This window comes from Pholcus phalangioides, unplaced genomic scaffold, assembly GCF_987345545.1.
Source record: "Pholcus phalangioides strain wild (caught in Gottingen) unplaced genomic scaffold, Ppha-v1.0 ptg000013l_1, whole genome shotgun sequence".
In the NCBI taxonomy this organism is placed as follows: domain Eukaryota; kingdom Metazoa; phylum Arthropoda; class Arachnida; order Araneae; family Pholcidae; genus Pholcus; species Pholcus phalangioides.
Genome location: NW_028301606.1, coordinates 35,391,273 through 35,409,747, shown reverse-complemented (window position 1 = coordinate 35,409,747; position 18,475 = coordinate 35,391,273). Strand labels below are relative to the sequence as shown.

The 18,475-nt window shown below is 35.3% G+C and overlaps 1 protein-coding gene and 1 long non-coding RNA gene across 2 annotated transcripts in view; one reads left to right on the top strand and one right to left on the bottom strand.

Annotated features, from left to right (window-relative positions):
- LOC149078993 (uncharacterized) overlaps nucleotides 1-4,622 on the bottom strand; it is a 34,053-nt gene extending 29,431 nt beyond the window's left edge. Inside the window, exon 1 of the long non-coding RNA XR_016193871.1 lies at nucleotides 4,547-4,622. This is a non-coding gene — a long non-coding RNA (uncharacterized LOC149078993). The remainder of the gene's footprint in view (nucleotides 1-4,546) is intronic.
- Nucleotides 1-18,475, top strand: part of LOC149078992 (cell adhesion molecule Dscam1-like) — a 143,877-nt gene that overhangs the window by 47,304 nt on the left and 78,098 nt on the right. The gene's annotated exons all lie outside the window — the stretch shown is intronic.

Here is an 18,475-nt window from a genome sequence, read left to right as displayed (position 1 = left end):
AACCGTGGCCCACACTATAAAGGGAGTTTTAGTCTGCACAAATTTAGAAGGCGTGGTTCAGATAAATTAAAGAGACATGGTACAGATCAACTTGGGTAGGGCAGTGCCTTAGCTCTATCTAGGAGTCGTATTCATTGATCATTTTTGTCGCACCACTGTCATTTTCTGCACGCGAGGGCAAAATTAGACCGGGACCTACAATTTATTGCCGAATCCGAACGGCAGGCTTGTTGTTTATACTGATTGAGAGGTTGGTGCGCTAACCCCTCGATGGGGGACTCCCTGCGGTAGCAATTTTTTCTGCGGTCATGTCGCCGTTTCTATTGTACCCCTGTGTCAGAAAAGTTTTCTGACAAGGACGAACTGGGTGTCGAACTCGCGACATCTCTAAACATTCTTTGGTACTTTAGGCGAGTATCTTATCGACCTGGGCTACCACGCCCAGGAGCCGTGTTTAGAACAAACCTACGAGCCGTCGTCCAGACTGATTTAGAAGCCGTGGTCTGATGTTGCAGACGTTTTCTTACATCTGCAACATTATCACCAATGGAGGGGGTACAGTTATTGCCTTACCTACTTGAAAAGACGACACATCAAGCAAATGATTTTGTCGTCACTGAACCTCCAAGAAGATCACAGTTAACTTCCTCCCTCCCGTCACCAGTGATGGATACCGCTGTTGATAGACGACTGATTTGGTTTCATCTACTGTCATAGTCTTGGCGATGATGACTACCGCAGTTATGAACGAAATGCCTGGAATTTTAAGTTCACTAGATCATCATTCTTTTGGATTACCTGTTTTTATTTCTAATTCCTGACCTGACCTGAATAAAACGATTTACGGCGGTTCCGCGGCACGTTCGCCGTTCTACCGCTCTTAACAAGCGGGCCAATGGGGTGGCCTATAGGATCTAATAGAGTTTTTGCATGTAACTAGATAATTGGTTAAGAACAGAATTATCTTCTCAATATAAGATGAAACATTTTTAAAGAAGCAACTATCAACTGCTACAAATATATATTATTTGTTTCAAAGTACATATTCTATTAAATTTTATGCGCATTCTTAATTTTTATTTCCCTGAATTCATTATGAAACAGCATGAAGGTCAAAGTGACTTACATTGGGAAATTGCAAATCCCACGATCAAAACTCCCACGTAACTAGAAAATAATTGGATGAGGAGATCCAGAAATTTCATTAATTAAAACCACGGGATTTTAAAAGGAGGTTCAAATAAACTTTGTATGTATATTGAATAATTCTTTTCTTCTAAATTTCGTAACTTTTATTTAGATTTAAATGAAGTAGGAAGCGCTCTTGATAATGTTTTTTTTTTCCTTCTCCCTCTTTGGTTGCTTCCTCATTAAGTTATCGGCGGGCTATTAATGTGCAACTAACCACTCTGGTTTAATTAAAACTCGATAACTCGTTTAGACAGTGATTGATACTCTCCTACTGTCTGGAATCGATAAAGTTTCTCTTTCCCTTTCTAATGCTTTTACAATTCATCCCTTTCCAACTCAGAACGATAAACTAAACCTCGAGTAAAGAGTGGATTATTTCTCCTGATTGGTGACCCATGTTTTGAATAAACATATTCGAAAAGGCATTATTATAATTATTGAATTGAGTCAACAATCTTTATGTATGGTTTGCGAGTATGCCATCAGATCGGAGTCAATCGCCACCATACCGGAAAGTCAAGAACAGAAAGTATGTATATGAATTACGTTGTATTAGATGTCGTGGTGAAGATAGACTGCGCATTGCTTACTTCCATGAGATATTTGACATAGACGAAGAACAATGTGTAAAGTTATCAATTTGGAGAATGTTTCTTGTCAAGTTTTAGACTCGTGTTCTTCGAGGAATTAGATTGGGTTACTTCGCAGCAGAAGCAACTCACAATGCAGTCAGCCCAGCAACGAATATCAACGGTTCCAGCACACAATGTCCGATTAAGCAGTGTAAACGATTACGCGGGGAACGATTCAATTGCGGTTTAACACTGTTGGCATAGTTTGAATATTGGAAAAAGATGAAGGATCAATATTAATAAAGCTTTGGTAATAAGTAATTGGAATATATATATCATAGACATAAAAAATGAAATGAAATGATGATGATGAAATATGATCACAATATCTAAGATCTTTACTTTTCATTGGGAAAGTTAGCGACCTCTATAGACTCAATAGACATGCCATACTTATTAGCGTACAGATGAAGGATTTCATTCAATTCTCACTATTTTGAAAACTAGGCCGTTCTTGCTAAACGCATTTAAACATAAAATGCCACTAAAAGAGAAAAGAAATTAATAAAAAAATGATAATTATTTTAGCACTTAGAATACCGGCAAATTCCTATACCTTTCAGTACCGATGAGGTCCAATGGACCTACACTGAATATTTATGCATTTTCCTCAATTTACTACGGTAACTGTATATGAATCTGCAAAACAGAACAAAGTCTTGTTTCTACTTGCAACTATTTTGAAGAACTTTGCTTTGAACAAGCACCAAATATGTAGCCTTGGAAATTGTATTATTCGACTTGCATCGGTAGGCTTAATTGAAAAAAATGAAAAAAAGGAAGACCGCCCATTATAAAAAAGAACAAAAAATAAAAAATGTCAGTGAAGCTTGGCTATCGGAAACGCACAGTTTACTCACAAATTACGTTTTAATACATGAGGTTGGTCCAATGGACCCCATCTGTAGTATAAGGGTCAAGATTCCAGATCTAATAATAATTTTGACTGATTGAAGTACGATAATTCGAGATTTAGTGAAAATTAAACATTAATACACCAGAATCGGATGTAAAAGTGAAAATTGTTTACGTCGAAAATTGATCAATATAAAACACTCGAAAAAGAATAAGCGGAACAGTTCGAAATTTAATGAAAACAAATAATTCACAATTGAAGAGACATAATTTTAGAATTTTTGAAATTTTTCAATGCTTTTGGGGCCCACTGTTTGATTCAGAACCTTGGTCCATACACAGGGAACCTCAACTGTGGTGCCAGGAACGCAGTGGGTACTGAAGCACCCCCAAAATTTTATGACACTTTTCTGAGACCCCCCCCACCCCGCAATTATTCAGAAATCCCCTATATAATGATAACCCGAATTACGTCATCCTATATTTACATCGTTTCGCTCTAAAAACCTTATGCTATTATCTGTGAATAAGCAAAATAAGTAATTGAAATACCGTGTATCCCCAAAAATATCCCTAGCATGATGTTTCCGGAAGCTCCAAATATAATCCCTACCCCGAAAATAAGCCCTAGCTAAAATCGTCATTGAGACGCACTTAGTATGTTGTTGCAATACATGACGGATGCATTGAGCTATTTAAAATGATAACGATTTTATTATCAAATACAAATATAAATAAATAATATCATTGAAATTTATACTTGAAATAAGTAATAATATGAACAAAAATTAAATTTTCGTTTACACCCTAGCAGGCTTTCTTGGACGAGAAGTGAACGCCTACGTAAGCAGACAAATTTCAGACTTCGACTTTTATCAAAGAAAACGAAGGACATTACTGCTCACAGTATTTCTGATGATAAATAAAAAAACAATAGTATTGGTGCACGATCTTGGCATCCAATGCTTTCCTATGGGAAAAATCTCCTTTTAAGGAACACTGCACAATTTTCTATTCACTTTGTGGGCACCATTTTTTTTTTCTCAAATACTATAGACATTTTTATACAATTTACCACGAGCATAAACATTAGCATTAGATAAACATTAGCACTTATATATATAATGCCTAGTAACAGTTTATATTAATTTTCTTTTAAAGTATTTCTAGTACAGGGCAGAACAAAAACCGTTAGACGGATAAAATTTATTAGTATTTGAAAATGTGTTCTTTGGAAAATTTGCGTACACCAATCCCATTCAACGGCTTGCATTTGCACCTCAAAATTGGAAACCGTAGAAGGAAAATTTTATGACATTTTCTGACGCTTTTTGTTTTGATCTGAAAAATAGAACAAATAAGGACTAAAATATTGCAAACTTTTTGACTCCGCTCTTATCCATGGGGCAAAATATAACTATTATCTTGCTTTACAAGACAATATTCATCATAAAATATGGTAGTGGGATTAATATTTTTTTTTGTACGCAACTTCGAACTTCGAATCGTGAAAATCGGGGGTATCCAGTAATAGGAAAATCCTCCAGAATAAATTCTTCCCATTAATGCAGGAAATGAAAGACCCTGAATCAGGAAGTAATTTCCTCGATTGCTTTTATATTGAATAGGAGAAGAAAAAAAAGACACTTCGATATCTGAAGTCTTTATAGAGCATGTAAAAAAATGTATAATAAGAAGAGAATAATCGGATCGAGTCGAAGGAAAATCAATTCTTTTCCGAAGGAAATCGCATTAGTCGATCTTTTAGGTTCTTTCTACCATGAAAGATAAGGTCTGACTTTGGACATACTTTATTCTTGAGTCCTTAAGGAATATAAAAATTGAAATCAGTATCAAGAGGTGGATACCTATTTAGCAGTCCTTAATCGAATCGTGGGTGGAGATGAAGATGAGAAATAAGAAAATCCAAGTCCAGGAACTTCTCTGATGGTGATTTCCTGAGTTCTTAGGGAAAACTAAAAGTGTTTCTTCTGATTATTTTTCTAGATCTTCTCTGCGCACTAACGGAAGAGATAAGCTAACTTCCTGGAATAGAATAAAAAAAGGAAACAGCAAGGAGAAAAGAAACAAAGGAGCGACCTCTCCTTGTTGCTGGCTAACATCGAACTTAATTCTTCTAACAGCCTATTTCGCTGAATCTGTGGATCTACGCTATTTCTGAAGAGGGCCTCAACTCTATTTCTCTCTTTCACCAACTTATCTCTTGGTCTTTGTGCTTGGAACTTTCTGTATTGTGACTGATTTTCGAGCCACCGGGGAAAAACGTGGAGTCGGAATTATATAAGGATAGACTTCCTCTTCCTGTTGTCACCTCACAGCAAATACACGTTCTTTCACCTAAGGGGAAATGAAATTGAGTTAACGGATGCTGCGTATGTGTGCGAGGAAGAGGGAGATCACGGTCTCATCTTGAAAGAGACCCTTTCGTCTTTGCTCTTTGCCACCTATCAATAAAGTAGTAGTTATCACCGAACTAACTTGGACAAAGAGAAGGCCAATATCTTATTGATGGAGACACTTGCTGTTTATACTATACTACATGGGGTTGGCTTTCGAAGGCAGCGATCACTAAGAATTTTCACGCTTTTTGTTACACGTTGTGTTACGCGTTGTACCTTGCCTCAATACTAACCGAGATCATGTATGTATTTATATATATAGGGGAAAATATCAAAATAACGTGTAGACCCCCGATATATGTCATTCATATTGCAAGGGATTGTGCAGTTATTAAGATAAGAAAATATATAATTCGTCACCCTGTCATCAAAAATCAAATAGGAAAGTTATTGCCCTGTCTCTCTTGAACCCAACAAAGTAAATTCCATTTCTTTCAATGCAACATATCCATGATAAAGGGAGTTGCCTATGCACCTTGTATGTTTTTAACTTCACACCGACATAATTCCCATGTCACATGCTTTCGGGAAATTAATGTGTGGAGTGGAAATATGTCATTCTATGTCGCGTTCTGTCCACTTTATAATAATATATATGTTGTATTTCTACGTAGAAAGAAACGTTCCCTCATGTACTAGGTGCTGGTGTACCCCCCATGTTTTCGGATTCTTGGAATGTGCTTGAGAATGGTAATGTAAATATAGGTCATGCTGTCTGGGGGTCACGCTGTCTGCGTGGGAGTGTATAGAAGAAGCCCATGTACTCGCATCAGTTGAGGTTTGTCTTTTGCAAAGGGTGGCAGCAGCTCTCATCTGCTCTCACCACTTTAAATAAATTCTCATTATTCTTGATGTTATGGAATTGCTCTGCTGAGTGTCTACGTGTCTATATCTTAATATAAATACACTACGCATTTCTTTTTTTAAATACCACAAATAAGTCGGCAGGATATTAACTCAGTGGAATTGTCAAGGCAAGATATCAAGGAAAAAGATGCCAAGAAGAAGAAGATCTCAACCTCTGCCATCGTCATCATCATTTTCATTCCCTATGCCATCCGTTCCTGTATCAAATCTACCATCATCGCTGAAATTCAAACCACCTATATTCGATGAAAACTCGACCATGGCAGTGGAGGATTATTTGAAACTCTACTCATCAATGGGTAAGATTATCGGACTTGAAGATGCGGCACTGGTAATTCTTCTTCCTCAGTTTCTTGGAGGCCGCGTGCTGGATTCTTTCTTGACTCAATATGACGTTCATATGTCATGGTCCACAGCATCTGAAATTTTGAAGAGTATCATCCCCACAAAACCGTTGAAGTATTTCACACTCTTCAATGAGACCAAGGTGTTCGACCTTCCTGATGGACTTGACAACTACTATGCTACCAAGTGCAAATACGGGAAACTCGCGAAACTAGAAGATAAGCAAATCATAGAAGGACTCACCCATGGATTACCTCCTAATATTCAACGACTAATTATAGTTAATGAGCCAAATACAACCGAAGAGTGGTATCAAATTGTTTACAAATTGATAAACGTTGCGGAAAAGATGCACTCGTCTCCATCACACACATCAGATCCAAAACCCGGAATTCAAACGAGAGTCAAGATGCCTTTTCATGTACCTTCTCCTGAGCGGCAAATGTTAATTTCATCAAAAATGCCTAAAGAACCTTGTCCAAGACATCTCCAGCAGAAAAATCAGCGTCATTATCATTGGCTATCCGATTGCTATCTTCCAAGGGACCAGTATCGCAAGAATAATCCACATAACAATAATATGGCATGCTCATCACAAGCTACCCATGGATGTCAGCCAAGCCAACCGAATAAGTGCAACTGCGACAGTGGAGAGAGCACGAAACCAAAGCAAGGATTCTGACAGCTATTGATTGAAGGTATATCAAGAGGACAAAAGACTATACCGATTTTTCCAGACACAGGTGCCAGTATAAATGTCATTCCTCTACACCTACTAGCGAACTTTCACAACTGTCCCGATATCAACGGCAAGGACAATGTAACTGTTTCTACATTCGGTGGTGACATTAATAGTATCGGTTCCGTCAATTTGCTGATCAGAATTGGAACTATTTCAAGGTATCTGAAATTTTTTGTCTTAGACGTTCCTCAAAATTTTGCGTTATTATCTTTAAAAGAATTTCGGAAATTTGTCTTAAAAATTGATTTTGTAAATTTCTGTGTTTTGCAGTTTGATAAGGTTATTTCTATTTCAAATAGTAATCATAATATCGGTATCGATAGAAGTTTCTATATATCTCCTATGATTCCTATTTCTACTAGAGTTGAAAAGAAGGACTGCTCTAAATTAGAAGCAAAGGAACAACACATTGAGTCATTGGTTAAACAATATCAAAATATCTTTGCAAAATCAAAATATGATGTTCCACCTTTAAATATTGATCCCCCTAGATTAATTTTGAAAGACAAAACACCGATTCACCTTCACCCTTATAGACCGACCTTTTCTGATTCATCAGAAATTAGGAAACAAATTTCGGACTTGGTGAAAAATCAAATCATTGAGCCTTGTGCATCACCGTGGGCTTTTCCAGTTTCTCTGGTAAAGAAAAAAGATGATGAAACTACGTCTAAAACAAGATTAGTATGTGATTTTAGAAAACTTAATATCGTCATGAGATCTGAACATCATCCAATCCCTAGAATAGACGATGTATTAGATAAATTGGTATGCGCAAAAATATTTTCATCAATTGATATCGCTTCGGCTTTTTGGCATATCCCTCTCCATCCTAAAGATCAAGAAATAGTATCTATTGTCACCCAAGAAGGGCAGTACAAATGGAAAAGGTTGCCCTTTGGTTTAGCAAATTCCCCCTCAATATTTGAGAGAGTATTAAATACAATCTTGCAAAAATATGAACTTCCTTTCTTGGTCCACTACTTTGATGACATAATTATTTTTTCAAACAATGTTGATGACCATATATCACATATCCGAAAGTTTTTTGAAATTTGTCAAAAAGAGGGACTCAAAATTAAATACTCAAAATGTCAATTTCTCAAGGAGAAAATTAATTATTTGGGATTTGATATAACCCCAGGGCATTATTCTCCATCTATATCAAACATCGAAGTGATTAAATCGTTGTCAGTCCCAAAAAATGTTAAGCATTTACAATCATTTTTAGGAAGTGTAACTGTATATCAAAGGTTTATACCGAATTTCGCGAATATTAGACATCCGTTAAATCAACTTTTGAAGAAAGGGGTTCCCTTTATATGGAATGATGATTGTCAACAGGCATTTGAACAGTTAAAAAATGCGATACTGTCAAAACCCATTTTGAGGATGTATAACCCTCAATTACCTTGTTATCTGTATTGTGATGCGAGTTCCACAGGAATTGGTGCGGTTCTCAAACAGCAATATCCAAATGGTGAACTGCATCCGGTTGGATATTTCAGTCGTGCACTTAGAAAATATGAGCTCAATTGGACTATTAGTGAAAAAGAATGCATTGCAATTTTAGATGCAATCCAAAAATTTCATGTGTATCTTCACGGACGTCATTTTACTGTCTATACTGATCACTCAGCTCTTCAATATCTTCAAAACATAAAAAATCCCACGGGTAGGTTATTCCGATGGTCATTGCGTCTTTCACAATACGACTTCACTGTAAAGCATATCAAGGGAAATTCCAATGTTGAAGCAGACATGTTATCACGTCTTCCCATGGTTCAATTTTTGTCACCTACAGAAATTATTAATTCACAAGACGATACAATTCTGTCTGACAAAAGATATTTCAAAGATAAAGATGATGTCATTTATATTCAGAGAAAAGGCATTCGAAAGGTTTTCGTACCGGAATCCTTAAGAAAAGAACTCATTCTCAGAGCGCATACAAAACATGGCCATACTGGTATTACTCAAACTATTAAATTGCTTTCTCCTCAATATTATTGGCCCTACATAATTAGAGACATAAAAAATTTCATTAAGTCTTGTACAACTTGTCAGACTGTAAAAAAACCTGTAGGACCAACATTAGGGGTTTTAGGAAATTTACCGGAAGCCAAAGTACCCTTTGATTTACTTGCTATGGATACAATTGGAGGTTTGACCAAGTACGGAAGTACGAAATCTTATCTTCACGTGGTTGTGGATCATCATTCTAGATTTGCATGGGGTTTTCCTTCCAAATCTACTTCCATCAATGCGTATATCCAATGCCTTAATAAGATTTTTGAAACTGGAAAACCAAAATTATTGTTAACAGACAGAGCACCTTCATTTACGAGTCCCAGATTTCGGAAGTATTTAAGTAAACAAGGGATAAAACATATTTTGACATCAAGCGCCAACCCATCTACAAATGGTTTAAATGAAAAGTTAAATAGAACTTTAACTGAAAGGTTGAGAATATTGTATTTTGAGAATCAAAAAAACTCTTGGATAAAGCATATAAAAACGGTCTTGGAGCAATACAATTCAACTCCTCATACAATTACAGGATTCCCACCTCAGTATCTCATATTTGGAGATCTTTCTTCCGATTTGACAGAGCATGTAAACCCATATCCACCTCTGGAAGAAGCTAGACGTTTAGCGTATTCTAGATCTCAAAAACAACATGAAAAGAGCGCTGCTCTCCACGATAAGAAACATCCACCACATAATTTTCAACCAGGTGATAAGGTCATGGTTAAGGTGTTTCCTCATCCAGATAACGGAAAGTTGTGTCCAGCTTACACTGGACCTTACACTATAATATCAATATTAAGTCCACAAAATGTTGAAATAGACAGACCGAACCAACCCACACGAAGGAATAGTGAAGTTATACACGTGAATAAGTTAAAACCATATTATTGTGATGTTCAAAATGAAAACGATGATAGCATTGTTGAAAAATCATGTTATTTTAGTGAATTACCATTTTTTGATAATGAGCGAACTCTTAAATTAGAACAAATTCAATCCGATTTATCTCCATTCGCTCCAGAATTTATACCGTCAAATTCTTCGAGCAGTTCATCGATTGAGCACAAATCAGTTGAAAATCAACATGTCTATGCTGTTAGTAATTCAGAATGTTCATTTTCAGATATTGGTAACGCTTGCATAAAATTATTAATATTTTGTATTCGGAAAATTCCATTTCATTTCTTATTATTGCTATTGTTATTTCTTCCTATTTCATATGTGTGCGTAATGCTGTATGTAAAATTTATGGTTTTGTGTCATATAGAGAATGTTACAATCATCGAGAAAATATCTTCAATTATTAATATTGATGTGAAATCATGTTTCGTCAATGTTACTGAATATGCTGATAAACTCTCAAGCCAGTCATGTCAAAAGACTTGTACATAACCAAAAGCACATTCAATCGTGTATTGTTTTTATTTTACTCTAGAAATTATGAGTTTGTATTTTTGTGATGTTTTTCTTAGTTTTGCAATGCCATTCTCATATGTGGCTCTTATATATTTTTATATTATTATTATGTATTCCCAGCCACCCTCCCTTTAAGTGCAGAGTTTCACTCTTGTTATTGGGGGAGTATATGTTGTATTTCTACGTAGAAAGAAACGTTCCCTCATGTACTAGGTGCTGGTGTACCCCCCATGTTTTCGGATTCTTGGAATGTGCTTGAGAATGGTAATGTAAATATAGGTCATGCTGTCTGGGGGTCACGCTGTCTGCGTGGGAGTGTATAGAAGAAGCCCATGTACTCGCATCAGTTGAGGTTTGTCTTTTGCAAAGGGTGGCAGCAGCTCTCATCTGCTCTCACCACTTTAAATAAATTCTCATTATTCTTGATGTTATGGAATTGCTCTGCTGAGTGTCTACGTGTCTATATCTTAATATAAATACACTACGCATTTCTTTTTTTAAATACCACATATATATATCTAAAAGCAATTGTACACGAGTTATTCCAGGGTAAACGGACTTTCCTATGCAACCTGTGTCTAGAGACTTCCAGATAAATAGTAGTGTTACCCACGGAAAAAACGCGAACATAAATAATATTACATCCATAATAATAATCGAAGAATAAGACTATAATAATAAGGAAAACAATGCGTTTGCATTATTCAATTTACACTCTTCTGATAGTTATTAATGACTGCGTTAACACTTGTTCTTCTAAGAAAAACAAAACTTAATTGTGCAGCAAAGGAAAAAAAAAACGTGTGTAGAAAGTTTTAGTATGTTTTGTTTCTTTTTTCACTCGTATATGACCAACAATCATATATTTTTTAATAATTATAACCCATAGTCTTTTTATGCACTAAGTGGCAGCAGATGTTCCAGCCACCCAGCAATATCCATGGGCATTTCTCTTACGTACAAAAATTATCGGCACGGAAAATCGAACACAATTCTCGAACTCATTAATCAATGCTCTCGACAACATTAATTTTTCTTTATGACACACACAAATGTTTAGGAGTGATCTTTAACAAAAGAGATCGCAAATCGTTGCTCTGAAGTTATTTATCAAAGAACTGCCCAGTTGCAGAATATGGGGAGCCAATGACCACACCGGGCTGATAAGATTTGAAATCGAAATTTTTTTCAAAATATGTTGACTACACATTTGCATAGTGACTGCCAAAGAAAGCATTTCTGTGTAATTTAATTGTGCTTGTGTGTGTCAGAACGCTTGCATCAATGTCTATGAAAAAATTAAAAAAAAAAAGTGTTATTTTTTTCACATATGTCCGCGTCAGTGGTCGGAAAAAAAAATACATGCCTGGCTGGAACTTTTATATGCTCCGTTCATGTCGGGCACTAGATTCGTCCAGCCCAGATTTCAATGAGTACTGTAAAACGGCTGTTTTGGGGACAAAGAAATTTAAAAAAATCCATACGTAAAATAGGAGTGACCGTAAAAAAGGAGTCATTATTGAACGTTTTTAAATTAGTCTTAATTATCATTTGACCGTAATACAGTGGTGACCCAAAGAGAGTTTACACTGCTTTATGTTCCAGAGGGATATAATTTTGTCTAAACATGTGGATTACTGAAAATATTTTAATAATTTCTATTTTTAATGACACACAGACTTTAACTTAAACACGCCGTATGTCTACCTTTTTTTTTACACTAAATTAATCAGTCAAAAAAACCTTGACCTTCGTAACACGTGGGTAAGATTTTTATTCGGGTCCTCAAAATGTCGTGATGAAAAATAATTACATTTCTTTCCGCGAATAGTTTTACTAACTCAACTGAATGATTAGCAAACTCACTTTTATGTGCATAACCTTAAGATCTTGAAAGGAGTGATATGACAAATATATTCTTTTCTTACATTTGACAAATATCTTTTTCTCTACGTAGAGTGATAGCGAATGGAATGCTTGAGGAAAGGTAGCAAATTTTTATTCAAAGAGCAATGTGTGTATATATATATTTGTAAACGCTGTTTATTTTAAGGGCTAACGTAGAAAAGAAAACTTCATTTTGTGAGGAAAAAAACCAGAAAAAAAAATCATTTCTTTAGGCTAGAAAAAAATTTGAAAAATGAGAAAAACTAAAGAACTTCAGAGAACATCTTCATTTTACTTTCTTTTCGTTGGACTATTTCCTTCTCCATCTGATTCTTAAGGGAATGAGAATTTTTCTCCTATATTACTTCTTTTCCTCTATTCCCGGTATTCATAAAAAATGAAGTAGGAAAGAAAGAAAAAAAATCCCAATGTTGTTTTTATTCAACGAAAACTTTTCTTTTTTTCTCTCTCGAATCAGCATTTCTGTCTTTTCTTCTATTTTATGTAAATCTGCATTTCTTACGGCACATTCTCCTTTTTTTTTCGCGTTTCCCTTTTTTTTTTTTCCTTCTATTTTTTAAGAATTTCCTTCAGTAGCTTATAACACACGGATTTCGTTCTAGTTTACTTTTTTCTTTTTGTTAGAAGCACTGTATTAAGAGAAGTTAAGTTTGCGTTTCGTTTTTCACTCGAGCACATTCCGTACCTGACAGTTAACTTTTAAGAAGAATGTCTTCAGCTCTAAATCGTGTTCGTTCACCGATTAACTTGAGTTTGAATAATACATGAGTTAGCTAGGAGAAATAAAAATTTAGTCTTTTACTTTAATTGCTAGACCTGGAGAGTGTTAGAATATGTAATAATGAGCACATAAAGAATGCTTAAAAAAATAATTAGTCATTTCGAAATAAAAGGAACGAAGTCGCTCAAAATACATATAAGTAAAGCCTGGAGGTTTAGGCACTAAAAATGGTGGAAATAGGCAGGCAAAAGAACACTAAAAATGTCTAAAATAGGTTCTGAAAAAAGAAAGCATTAATAATATATAGAAGGATGAAAAAATCGAAAAACCAAGGTAGTATGGATTCAAAAACTAGCTGAAAAATTGATTGCACATAATACGTTTATTCTCTACTGTTTTAATTGTAGTTTATAATGTAACTGTATGATTACCCCAAGTTAAATTTATCTCAAGCCAAAAATAAATTACTTGAGGTCAGTAGAACCTCAGGATTAGGGGAATTCCAGGGCCATCTTTACCAGACGCTGAGTCTGTAGAGAAAATGATCTATGCGTCTCCTTCGAGTTTCGTATAATTCTCGTTTATTTGTTGAATTTTTGGAAATAATATAATTATCATTTCTATACATGAAACATAGCTTGTTGTATTCTTGTAAGAAATTTAACTTTAGGCGTGGCACCCTGTGTATCCGCACCTGCCGCGCAACCCTGACGGAGACTGGTGAATTTGATCGAATATTAAATATATATTTGTATGTAAAATAAATAGTTATGGCCTTTTGCAGTGCATTATAGTGTAAAAATAAACAAAATCAATACAGCATGGACCCCAGTGCCCTGTCTACTTCTACCCTGCCTTGTGTGAGTCAAGTAGTCAACTGATAACCTCTTGGGATAATCATTGGCCTGCTATAAATATACATGCGGTCCAATGTCTGAGCGGGACATGTCACGCAAGCATGTGCAGAAACAAATTTCTAATTTTCCTCTGCTTTTCTAACATGGGCTGGGCCATCTGAAACAAAATCATTTACGTCCAAAATCATTCTGTCGAAGCAAGGTCAATGTATGCATCAAGTTTACTATCACTTATTCAACTTTAAATGGCACTGGAAGTGGGGATATCTTTCTAAATGATTATTAATACCGAGATTTTCAACTAAAAAAAAAAACCAATCCTTTTGTTTTTGAGTGCGCACAATATCCAGGTTTTGAAAATTATGGCCTCTGAAATTCCCTAATAAACTTAAAACTGTGTAAAAATAGGCATTTATGGCAGGACAATTCAAGAAAGGAGTTTTTACCAAAACTTTTGATAACAGGCATAAAAGGCATTTATGACATTTTGCCTGTACTTAAGGATATATAAGTATGATAATTAGACGATAAAAATTCCAATGCAAAATACTTCGTGTTTCAAATTGACTGCAACTATCTGAAAAAATCTATTTATTGACAAACAGTCGGATTAAGATATTTCTGACTTTACAAAGTTTCAATTGTCTGTATCTATGATTTTGCAATGAAAAAAAACCCGGTAAAACATATTAGAAGTGCCTGCTTTTTTTCCCCTATACAACGTTTTTTTCTTCTTCACAATATTTTAATAGAATTTATGACGATTATTCACGTTTAATGATGCACTCATGCTCGTGAAAACAACTATCTACTCTTTTTCCACAGAAACACTTACTAATTTCGAACATTTATTAATTTTGAGAGTTGTTACAATTACAAGAAATATATACATATACAATTTTTTTCCTTATTTTTTACAATATTTTAGTTTTGTTGGTGTTTCCGAGTGCCTAAGAAAGGTTAAAATGTTTGAACTTGGGCAGTGATTATTTTTACCCCATAAAATATTTTATACAACCAATATTTTAAGTTTTTCCCCTATCGAACCTAATGCGTCCACCGATAGATGGTGCCCCACATTGTACCACGGGAATTTCGCCGTCCACGAAGACCGTGATCGAGCGTTTTGTCCTATGGACGAGTATCACTTGATATGTAAACAAGTGGCATTTATCTTGTCTGCTGAAGTTGGTTTTCCGAGATTTCAAGTTCTGAAGGTTTTGAGTTCGAGCAGGTTCATTCGGGAAATCTCACCACACTGAGTACCAGATCTACAACACATATATGCATTCATATGTAATACATGCCGATTTGGAAGACTGGCGACGCTGAATCAAGCATATCGCTGCGTACGTACCGCCGTTGGCATACACCAAATAACTTTAGACACAACTCGCCCTCTTCCGGTTACAACGGAAGTAAATTGTCTCAATGGCATGAGACCAGGGTTGTGGACGGTTAGGGAGAAATAAAGATCAGCATTTCAGAGTATATGTACAACACACTCGCGTGTACGGTACTTTATTACCAATTAATTGAAATTTTATACCTGTGTTTTTTACAAAACACAGTTGTAACAACACAATAGTTGTAAAACACAATATGTTATTATTTTATAAAATAATCTGTGCGATATATTATATTATTTTGTAGTTTTTACTTATATCACTGGTTATTGCAATCTGCGCATTCCCTTCAAATTATCACTTTAAACATTAAAATTTTCGGTAATATAAAACGGATCTATGTCTATATGTTCTAGATAAGGGATGCACAACCTTTTTAGCACACGGGGGGGGGGGGGCACATATGCGGTATGCGGTATTTCTGCCACTAGTGGGCAGAGACTTGTTTACATAAGGTGACCATATGACCTGTATTTTTGGAGACATTCCTGTACTTTTCCCGTCACTTTTTTTTAAATGTCACGTTTTCCCCCTTATTTTCGATGAAGCTCACTGAAATTTTTGAAACATGACTTTTAGATTACATTATGGTAATTATTACTCATAGTTGGTAATAACATAATTGATTTACGTAGTCATATAGAAATATATTTCTCACATAATTATCAAACATCTACTTTTTTTGGTGAATTACATTTTTACCATTGCGACTTCCAGTAGCCCTCTATTTCCCGATTGGACGTGGAGACAGGTCCAACCCTGCTGCAACTGCTGAACGTCCTACTTCTCGACAAAGCTGTATCATAGTTTGGATGTCATCGCCATGGATACACACCCCCTCCCCCACTTTGTACCGAAGGCGCAATGACGGCACGACGGTACGTGAATGAAGTGCTACAGACGCGTGTACTTCTATACCTTCAGCGGTTGCAAAATGATGTTTTCTAGTAATACAATGCCCGACCACACACGGCGATCATCAGCAGAAAAACACTGCAAGGTACTCAAGCTACGTATTTAGCCAGCGATGCCCCCAGATCTCTCACCCATCCAGTATTTGTGGAACGTTATTGGCCGTCGTTTGCTTGATCGGCCTCAGCCTCAATCGGAGGACGGACTGTGGAGTACGCTTGAAAGCATATAGTCATCCATCCCCTAGGGCATCCTCAAAACGCTTATTTTATCTGTACCTTGAAGGAAAGCTGCTTATATCGCCGAACGAGGTGGTCCTACTTCCAACTAACTGACCTGTATACTCGATATCTGTTATTATTTGATTGAAATTAAAATCACTTATTTCTACATGCATTCCCTATCTGCCTGATAATTTTCACCCCATTCTACTCATTCTTTCATGGTGTTGCATTTTCTCTGTCAGGGCGTGTATATTATTCAAAAATATATTATTACTTGATAATTCAATACACCCGTCGGGAGACCTGTAGAAACAATCGTATAAAATACTGTTTTCTGGCTGATGATTTTAACTGAGCTCATATTACGAGCATCATGAAAAATTAAGCTTATTAATCAAGACTTATTTCTTGATTAGGTATTGTTTTCGGGGAAACACGGTAGGGATTTTTTTATAAATTATGTCATAAGTTACATAATAATATGCAATCCGATAAATAAGTTTCTAAAAATTGAAAAGGTCGAGGAATGAAGTATAAAATTTTATACTTCAAAGTAACATCGGGAAAACCAACAATTGTATCTGAAAGTATTTATTTTGATTATGGAAAGCAGTATAAGAAACATTAATATCAATATAAGAACATCAATATGAATATAAGAACATCAATATGAATATAAGAACATCAATATGAATATAAGAACATCAATATGAATATAAGAACGTCAATATGAATATAAGAACATCAATATGAATATAAGAACATAAATACAATAATAAAAACATCAATGCAATAATAAGAAAAATAAATGGGGGAAGAATTATTGATTTTCATTAGAATTACCTATGCTGTCTAAAAATTGCCTTAGGGAGAAGATTTTGTGCGAAAGTCCAGATCCGTCAGGTGGTTAATCAGTAATGAATGAATCGGGAGATTAGAAACAGTAAATGATTCCACATTTTAGGCTATTCTCATGTTATCATTAACATAGTCTCTGTCAAAACTACATGATATGCATTGATATTTAAATTCCCAAACCTAAAATTATTGTGTATACAATGTTATGATTTTGATAGAGAACGTAATTACACTCATATGTTCCCATTACCGATCCAATGCATATTATGGATACAGATTTTGCGAGCAATCAATTAAGTTGCGCTTGTTTCAGCCTCATAAATAATACTCCGCATTGAATTAAATATTCTACGATTCGTAAAAGACGGGGGAAATGTAATTCGAGATTTAAACCAAATATCGAAATCCAATATAGAATGCGAGTGAAATTGATTGTGTCGTTGCACCCTTTCTGCAAATAAAATTCCCCCGCAGCTTTATTGGACGTTTGGGGTCACCTTACACTATGTTGTTGTATCCAGAATCGTTTGATGAATAGGTTTTAATTTCTGTGTGTTGCTCAACTCTCATAGATTAATCTGTTGTTGTTGCTATTGAAGTAGCATTATACTGGAAGGAGTTCAATTGTACTCGAGCCAAAAGATATTTGCACAATTGCTACTTCAACCACGAAAAAACAAAACAAAAAACTATCTGCCACACGAGAGATACTGGGCCCAGTGATTTATATAAATCTATTATTTTCTTTGTTCTCTTTCCTTTTATTTTTTGCGGTAATTTTATTTCGTGTATTGCCATAATAAATTACAATGGTATAAGGTCTTCGTGAACCCCAAAAACAAAAGAGAAAACACTAGCTTGAAATTTCACCGCGGTTCTTCTTCAATGATCTTTTGATGAAAGATTCTTCATAAAATTGTTAAATATATATCTAAAAACAAAAAAACACATGAACTCACCTAATTAAATTTTGTGTCTTTGAAGATCACAATTTTTCTAAGTTAATGAATATTGCTAATTATCGCAAACAAATATAAAACCGATGAACCCTAATTTTAAGTTATTTATTTATTTTCAGTTGAGTTTGATT